Source organism: Lepus europaeus, chromosome 15 (genome assembly GCF_033115175.1).
Source record: "Lepus europaeus isolate LE1 chromosome 15, mLepTim1.pri, whole genome shotgun sequence".
Lineage (NCBI taxonomy): Eukaryota > Metazoa > Chordata > Mammalia > Lagomorpha > Leporidae > Lepus > Lepus europaeus.
In genome coordinates this window covers 58,267,316-58,275,637 of record NC_084841.1, presented here as the reverse complement: position 1 = coordinate 58,275,637, position 8,322 = coordinate 58,267,316, and positions in this window count along the sequence as shown.

The window sequence follows — 8,322 nt, the reverse complement described above, 5'->3', positions numbered from 1 at the left end:
TAGAGGACCTGGTCCCTCCCCGGCTGCGGGGTGCCTGTGCTGTCTGCCAAGCTATTTCCTCACCAGCTTCTTCCGCTCCTTGGCATCCCCCACCCCCACCCCACAACCTCCACCCCGTGCGCATGGGCAGTGGAAACCTGTTTCTCCTGTGCCTTCCTCCATATTCCACACCGACCCCCCCCACCACCACCACCACAAAGTGCAAAAGGTTCTGCGGCTTCCTGCTGCCCCCCCCTCACCCCGCTGGGGTCTTGAGGCCACAGCCCCTGCCAAGAGGCTGGCGGGGCCAACACTGTTGGTTCTGCAGTTTTCAGCACGACCTGACCTAGAACCTCTCCCAGGTCCTCAGAGGGGGCAGGTTCCCTTTTTAAAGACTTCGCAACCCTTTTTATTACGGCCATGTTGAAACACACACACAGAACAATCCACTGTTTGTGGCCCACCACAGGGCTTCACCAGGTCCCAGTGTCTGTTCATTGTAACTAATGGTCCATCAGGGCCCCCAGGGGAATCTTCCAGGATGCTGGCAGGGGGTTCAGCGAGGCTCCCTGCCCTCAGGGACCTGCTTCTGCTTTCTCCATCAGCAGCCACATTGAAGGACCTACTGTGTGCTGTGCAGGGTCGTCCATGCTGCAGACTTCCCACTGGTTCTGCATTTGCCTAGTGGAACAGGGGCCAGGAAAACCTGGCTGCCAGCCCTGGTTCTCTCTTTGGGGACGGGTGCTGAATGTTGGCTGCAGAGTTGTGTGTTGAGGGCCTGTGGTCCCTCTTAGACCCTTGCAGAGTTGCTGGAGGGGACTCTCAGTTCCCATGTCCATTTCTTTCAGGGAGCTGCAGCTCTGGTGTGTGTAGTTATTCCCAGTAAATTTGTGTTTGGAGAGGGAAGAAAGGTCTGGGGAAAGTAATACAAGTTTCTTAGGCAGCGGAGTGTTCCTAGGCCAGTTGTTGGGTTTTGTTGTTAGGTTTCGACTCTGGGTAGGAGAGACTTCATCAGCTGTAAACTGGTGGCTGACACAGCGCTGAGCACCTGCGAACAAAGGCTGACTTTGGTTTTGTGAGTGCTCGAGCCATCCACATCTTGCTTTGCCCAGGACCCTCCTGGTTTATAGTGGCTGTCCCAAGATAATTGCTAATCGTGTCATTTCAGTTCTGAAAAGTGTCCCATTTGGATGATACATGACAAGGGCATCCCATGCATGAGTGCAAAGTGAAGGGAAGGGCTGGCCAGCCTGGCCCCATGAGCTGATAATCAAGAGGCAGGTGCCATCCTCAGAGCACTAAGCAATTGAAGCCATTCAAGGTGACTGGCGCTTCCAGGGCAGGACAGCCTGCCATTCACCACGTCGTGACACTCTGAAAATAGGTCACTACCAAATACGTTTCAGGCTTTTGGCCGCTGTCACATTGAACCGGCCAGCGAACCAGCCAAGTGGCAGAGTTTTTTTTCTATGATCCTTTTCATTCTGGTCTCTGATCACCTCTTCCTGCTACTTTTCAATTCCCCTTTCATTCTTTCTTTGTGAAAATTGGACTCCCCGTGAGACTGGAGCTGACCTTTCTGAAGCCCACGAGAGGAACTGGCATGTTTGTATGTGAGTAGTTGCGCGGGAAAGCTCAGTGTGCATACTGTATTTATTAAGCCCTGAAGGCATTTAATAAAATGTTAACATTGTGTTTTGAATTATGATCCTTGTCTGCCTCGCTGGAACAAAATGTAACAGAGCTAACATTTAAAATCCTTCGCGTATTTGGACAACATAATGCCAAATGTTGATTTTGTACAAAATTCTGGCTTGCTATTTAAGAACTAAAATGCCAAGTGTATAGCAACCCAAGTTGTGAATATTGCTCTCTGCTTCCTTGAAAAGGTAATTTACCTGAAAATAGCATGTTTCCTATATTTTGTTAATTTAAGCAAATAAAGATATGTTGGAAAAGCTGAGTTAATTATTTGCAAATACTTGGAACTTGCAAGGCAGCTGATATCATCAAGCACCTCAGTCTTGCCACTATTCCCTCTGGCAGGGTGGTTCCCAGAGTTTGGCCCCCAGGCCCTTGGCAGACAGAGGCATTGGAATCTCCCTCCGGCAGGGCTTTCCAGAGCGGTCATGAACTGCAGCACATCTGCAGGCAGGTGATGTTTTCCTTATCCTCTTCCTCTTTCCCATTCAGAAAAAGTCATTCTGGAAGGCTGCCCTGAGTAAAGCAGCAGGTGGGAGGCAGGATTCTTCATCTGCCAAGGGTCTTTGTGAAAGCCCCTGCCCCAAGACGCAGTAGGCTGCCGTGAGAAGAGCACGGGTTCTCGTCCTGGGCTGCTGGGGCTCAGCATCTCCCTGCCCTGCGTCCGGGCTCCGGGGCCTGAGACCCGTTCATGGGCCTCTGTGAGCTTCTGTGTCCTCATGGTGACGATGGAACTAGAAGCTAGACCTTCCCCAAGGGTGGCTGTGAGACAGACTCGAAGGCACTGGGCTTGCTGTGTGTGCTGTGTTTGAATCAGGCATGACTGTGCCAACAGCACGGCCAGAAAACAGAGCAAACCAGATCTCTGTCGTCAACAGAGAAGCTCCAAGCCTTGTCAGCTTGGGCACTTGTCTGTTTTGAAGGAACCACTCTTCAGAACACCAGCAAACCACAACACACACCCAGGGTCTTCAACAAGTTAGTGAAAAATACTTACAGGGATTTCACTCTTTTTTGCACAACATAGGCATATTTTATCTCCATCTTTCTCTGAATTTTTGAAGTCACCTCATACTGAACAGTGTTGCAGGCCTTGCACTGTGCCAAATGGTTTATGCACTCATTTCATTTAAGGCTCACACATCCCTGGAAGCCAATGTTGTCCCTGTTTTATAAGGAGGAAATGGAAGTTGAGGAGCATGAGATGATGTTCCCCAAACAGAGCACTCCCTTGCTTCCAAAGCACACAGCTGGTAGCACGGTGGGTTCTCTTGGAAGCAGATGCAGAGACAAACCTGGGTGCAAGACACTTACTAAGGATTGACACCAGTGGAAAGAAGGGGGAAGAAAGAAGACTAAGCGAAGAGAGAAACTAACTGTGGTGCAGCCCAAACAAAACCTCAGCCAGCTTGGCGGGAAGCCCTGGGCAGAAGTTGCCCATCAGGGTTGTACCACGTGGGGCAGAAATGTTCAGGTCTTCACACTCTTGCCCTGTTCCATCACCAGATGGTGGCTGCTCAGAAAGGCGTAACCTTTGCAGCTGGGGCCACCCTGCAGGGCTGGCAGCTGGCAGCTGGCCGCTGGCTGCATTGTCACATCTCAGGGGCAGGCCCTTCCTTGGAGACAGACTGAGTGACTCACCTCTGCATCTCCCCGCAGTCAACCCTCAGCGTCACTCCAGGCCACTTCTTTCTGAGGCCCCGTGTGCCATCTCCTGCAGAGTCACTGGGCCTCTCTTCCTGATGGCAAACTTAGAGGAGGGGGTTAGGACGAACTTCAGTGCCCACAGCTGCAATAAGTGGAGGGACCAACATAAATACTCTTGTCCACTTCCCACATTACTCGGTGCTGTGTTTGAATGTACCCCCCAAAGCTTCGCCTGTTGCAAACTCAGTCCCCAAATTCTGTTGTTGTTAGTATTGGGAAAGTGGGGGATGGCTTAGGGAGGTGATTAGGACTAGACAGGTTCCTGAGAGTGGGGTCCCCATGGTAGCACGAGTGGTTTTATAAGAAGAGGAAGAGACCCGAGCTAGCTCCTTTCTGATGCCTCCACTATGTGATGACTCAGCAAGAAAGCCCTGGCAGGTGGCTGGCGTCATGCCCTTGGGCTTCCCGGCTCCTGTGACTATGAGCTCGATAAACCTCTGTTCCTTAGAAAATCCCTGATCTCAGGCATGGTGTGACAGCAACAGAAAATGGACTGGGAGCCCCTGCTAGATTCTCATTACCACCAGATAGATACCACCTCTGCGGGTCTCAGTAGCTTTCCTGTTGGCGTCACCCAGATCCTCATCCCCAAGGGGTCTGAGCCCGGGTCAGCAAGCCGCTATGGACTGAATGTTCGTGTCCCTCTAGAACGCATATATTGAAATCATAATCCCTAATATGAGAGGGTTAAAAATTGGGGCGTTTGGGAAAGAATTAGATGTGGATGAAGGCATGAGAGTGAGACCCTCATGGGGGGGTTGGTGTTCTTATATGAACAGGAGACTAGAATCCCACCCGGCCACCACCACCATGTGAGGTTACAGCTACAGGTAGTTGCCTGCAGACCAGTAAGAGAGCCCTCATCAGACACCAAATATTCCTGCACTTTGACCTTGGACTTCCCAATCTCCAGAACTGTGAGGAGTCAGTGTTTGTTGTTTAATCCACCCAGGCTGTGCTATTTTGTGACAGCAGCCCAGACTGACAAAGACACATGCCCCTAACAGGGTGAAATTTCTGTACCTGTTTCTTTAAAATTACAAGCGACCAAGGAGGCATCAAAAGGAACCCAAGGGGGTTTGCCGGGCTCCAGACAATTCTTTCCTGACCACCGTGTAACAACAGCCCTCCCTTCTCCTAACTTCTGCCAAGATCCTCTCCTTGTCTGCTGGACCTGGAGACAAGGAACAGAGTGCTAATCCAGTGATACTCTCGGTAGGTTGCCAGGTGAGTGTGCCCCCTTTGAGGAGGGGAGTCTCTAACTCTGCAGGGCCCAGAGTTACAAGGTAAGAGAAGGAAAGCTCCCAGGGGGTCACTGGAAGTGATGGCCAAGGGGTTGCTCCTGATTCCACCTGTGGTCCTTGGACCTACGCAGTCTTCCTAGTGGGGATGCTGGTGATCCCATGTTAATGCTGGAAGATGGCACCCATGTTTACTGAGTGTTTACTCCACGAAGTACTCTTGGAAGCTTCTGAGAAGTGTACATGTGATGCCACCTGTAGACCGTGGGCTCAGGGCCCATCTCTGCCCCTCATTGACTGCAAAGTGAAGCTCGCAGCTTGATGTGATGTGACGTTCACCTCTGTGACCGCATACCAAGAACTGCATCCCCTGACCCCTCTCGTAGTGGTGCTGGCCAAGTTCCTATGAGCAGGAAAGACAAACCTGTACCTGGGCTACGTGTCTCCTCCTCTAACAGTGAGCCCCTGGCCCTTCCCGATGGAAGAAGCCTGGTTAAGTCAACATCTCACCAAGTCGTTGATTGGTTTCCTTGAGCAACTCAGTCACAAGGGAAGCCCAGCAAGGGTGGATGTTCAGCAGCGCTGGTGGCAAGAGCAGCTTTTGGGCCCAGGTGTAACTGCCAACTCTGCCGCCGTAGCTACTACAGTCACGTGTCCTTTGTTCCAGCCCTGGAGTGGCCGTTGACAGAGGTTAACTGAAATCAACTGGCAAGGTTGCTTTTAATGTATATTAATTAATTACTAAATAATCAATGTGTATGATGAATATTAATGAGTATTTAAGTATGAAGTACTTTGTGTTTACTCTGACATGTCTATCTGTATGAATATTCTAGACAGAGAATAATAATGAATACCAACTTGAATTGGAATGGACAGGAAGTAACACTTGATTTGGGAACTGAGGGTTAGAAGGAACTAGCTATGACAAGAAGAGTATTCTGGCTGAACGGATAGCAAGCATAAAGGTCCTGTGGCCCAGGAGAGATAAGAGTGTGGCAGAATTCAACAGGCAAGGGAGAATTTTGCAAGGTGAGGCTGACGTGGAAAACTGTTAGTGCTGGAGATGAGATCCCAAAGTCCAGCTACAGAGTGGAGACTGGACTGGAAGGGAGCTGCCATGAAGGAGTAGCTTCCACATTGCATGTGGGATCGTATTTGTTTGGATTAAAAGGCTAGCAAAGAATTTAGAAATGGATGTTCCAAATCGGGTTTGGAGGCCCAGCTGGCTTACAGCCCCCAAAATACATTGCTCATAATAACATGAATATTTTTCTAAGTACATAATAAAATCTCACTTGATAGAATGCTCATCTCCTCACGTAATGACTAAAGTGACCAATTCAATTTTTATAGCTATCATAACACCCTTGCTCTTTGCTTGGGTGGCAGGAGAGCACGCTAGTGATGTAGAACGAAGTCTATCTGTTTTGTTCTAGGTTACAGTTGGTAAAGAAGAAAACCTTCAAGATGGGCCGGCGCCGCGGCTCACTAGGCTAATCCTCTGCCATGCGGCGCCGGCACACCGGGTTCTAGTCCCGGTCGGGGCACCGATCCTGTCCCGGTTGCCCCTCTTCCAGGCCAGCTCTCTGCTGTGGCCAGGGAGTGCAGTGGAGGATGGCCCAAGTCCTTGGGCCCTGCACCCCATGGGAGACTAGGATAGCACCTGGCTCCTGCCATCGGATCAGCGCGGTGTGCCGGCCGCAGCGCGCCTACCGCGGCGGCCATTGGAGGGTGAACCAACGGCGAAAGGAAGACCTTTCTCTCTGTCTCTCTCTCACTGTCCACTCTGCCTGTCAAAAAAAAAAAAACAAAAAAAAAACCTTCAAGATGGAGGAAGGCTAGGAGGCATCACAGACGTAGATCTTGGGAAGACATGAGGATGACCAAGCACAGAGCTAGAAAAAGCAGGAACCAGTGCGGAAAGGCTAGAACTTCAAGACCATGGAGTGAAGCTGTGAAAAGTCCTTTTCATCTCTGTAGCCCCTGAGGTCAAGTCTAATGTAACAGTCAAACAATACATTCGTGGCCATGAACTTGCCTGGTCAGAGAATTGTTCATCACAGCTACCATATTCATTCAAAAAGACAGCCCAAGGACATTTCCCTGTCTCTAGTTCAGTTCTTATGCCGGTGATGGTCCAGCTATCTGGAAAATTCAGTCCAGTGCACGCGTTATTTAACAACAATGCAAAATACACGTGCTGTTGTCATGTTTTAAATCCCAAAGCTGATTGACACAGGCACCACCGGGAGCACCTTCAGAAGAAACAAACACAAAAACAGGTGGAGGGAATTTGGCCCAGCCCGTAAGGAACGCGCCGTTCCCAGCCTGTCCGTGGAAGCCAGGAGGAACACCGCCAGTGAGCTCTCACCTCTCTGTGCAAATCTCCAAACTCTGCCCTGTGACAACCCAGATGTGCACGCTGCCTGGCTCCAGAGGCACCGTGGCTTTCATGTTTTGCACATCAGATCTGAGCCAAGAGTAACTTCCACTCCCATCACACACTCACCCTGTAAGGGGAGGAAGACATGCTCATGTGACAGCTGGGGAGTGACCCTTGCGGGGCCCCTGGGGACCCAGTATCAGTGGCACTCACCGTTTCCTCTTCCCTGGATGCAACAATATATTAAGGGAGAGAGGAAAAAAAAAAAAAAGAGGAGGTTGGCTCTTTTCATGATTTTCCCTTTTAATTTTTGTTGAAAATGGAACTGTGTTCTCTTGATCCTTCAAACAAATGGAGGGGAAGTGGAGGCCCAAAAGTTTCTCTGATGTTCCCCGGAGAGGGCGGCTGTGTTTGCAGGGATGTGGGAACGGGTCTTTGTGTCCGCGGCATTGTCATGTTGTACCCAAGTGATTGGCAGACGGAAGGGCGGGATGAATAGCATTTCTATGGCAAAGAAAGTGATGATGGGATCACAGATCTCAACCCGCCCTTCATCTCCGAGGCGTGCTTCCCCGGACCACCACCCCGCATCTTTACTCGGTGATGAAAGAAACCCAAGGATACTCCCGGAGCTTGGCGCCAGCAAGGCGTCCAAACAGAAGTCCTTGCTGTTGAAAATGCACTTGGGCAGGGCAGGGAGGGTGAGCGTGAGGGGGAACATGGCAGAACCTAGCAGGGTTCACGGCGGCAAGTGAAGGGAAGGGCTAGGAAAGCCTCCCGCCGTAGTCTGGGAGTCATCTGAAACTACTGTTTGAGATATGCATTGCGAGTCTTTCCTCCCAGTGGATCTTAATAAGCAAGTGGTATTTGGAAGGAAAATGGAGAGCTACAAGACTTCTTTAAAAAAATTTTTTTTTATTTGAAAGGTATAGTTACAGAGAGGCAGAGACAAAGAAAGAGAGAGGTCTTCCATCCGCTGGTTCCCTCCCCAGATGGCTGCAATGGCCAGAGCTGCGCCGATCCAAAACCAGGAGCCAGGAGCTTCTTCCCATTCTCCCATGTGGGTGCAGGGGTCCAAGCACTTGGGCCACCTTGTGCTGCTTTCCCAGGCCACAGTAGAGCGCTGGATTGGAAGTGGAGCAGCCGGGACTAGAACTAGCATCCATGTGGGATGCCGGCACTGCAGGCGATGGCTTTACCTGCTGCGCCACAGCCCCGGGCTCCTATAAGAGACTTCTCAAAGGATTACAAGGCTGCCGGCTTCAGTCCGGCCACACTCATCATGTGAAGCACGCTGGCCAATCATGC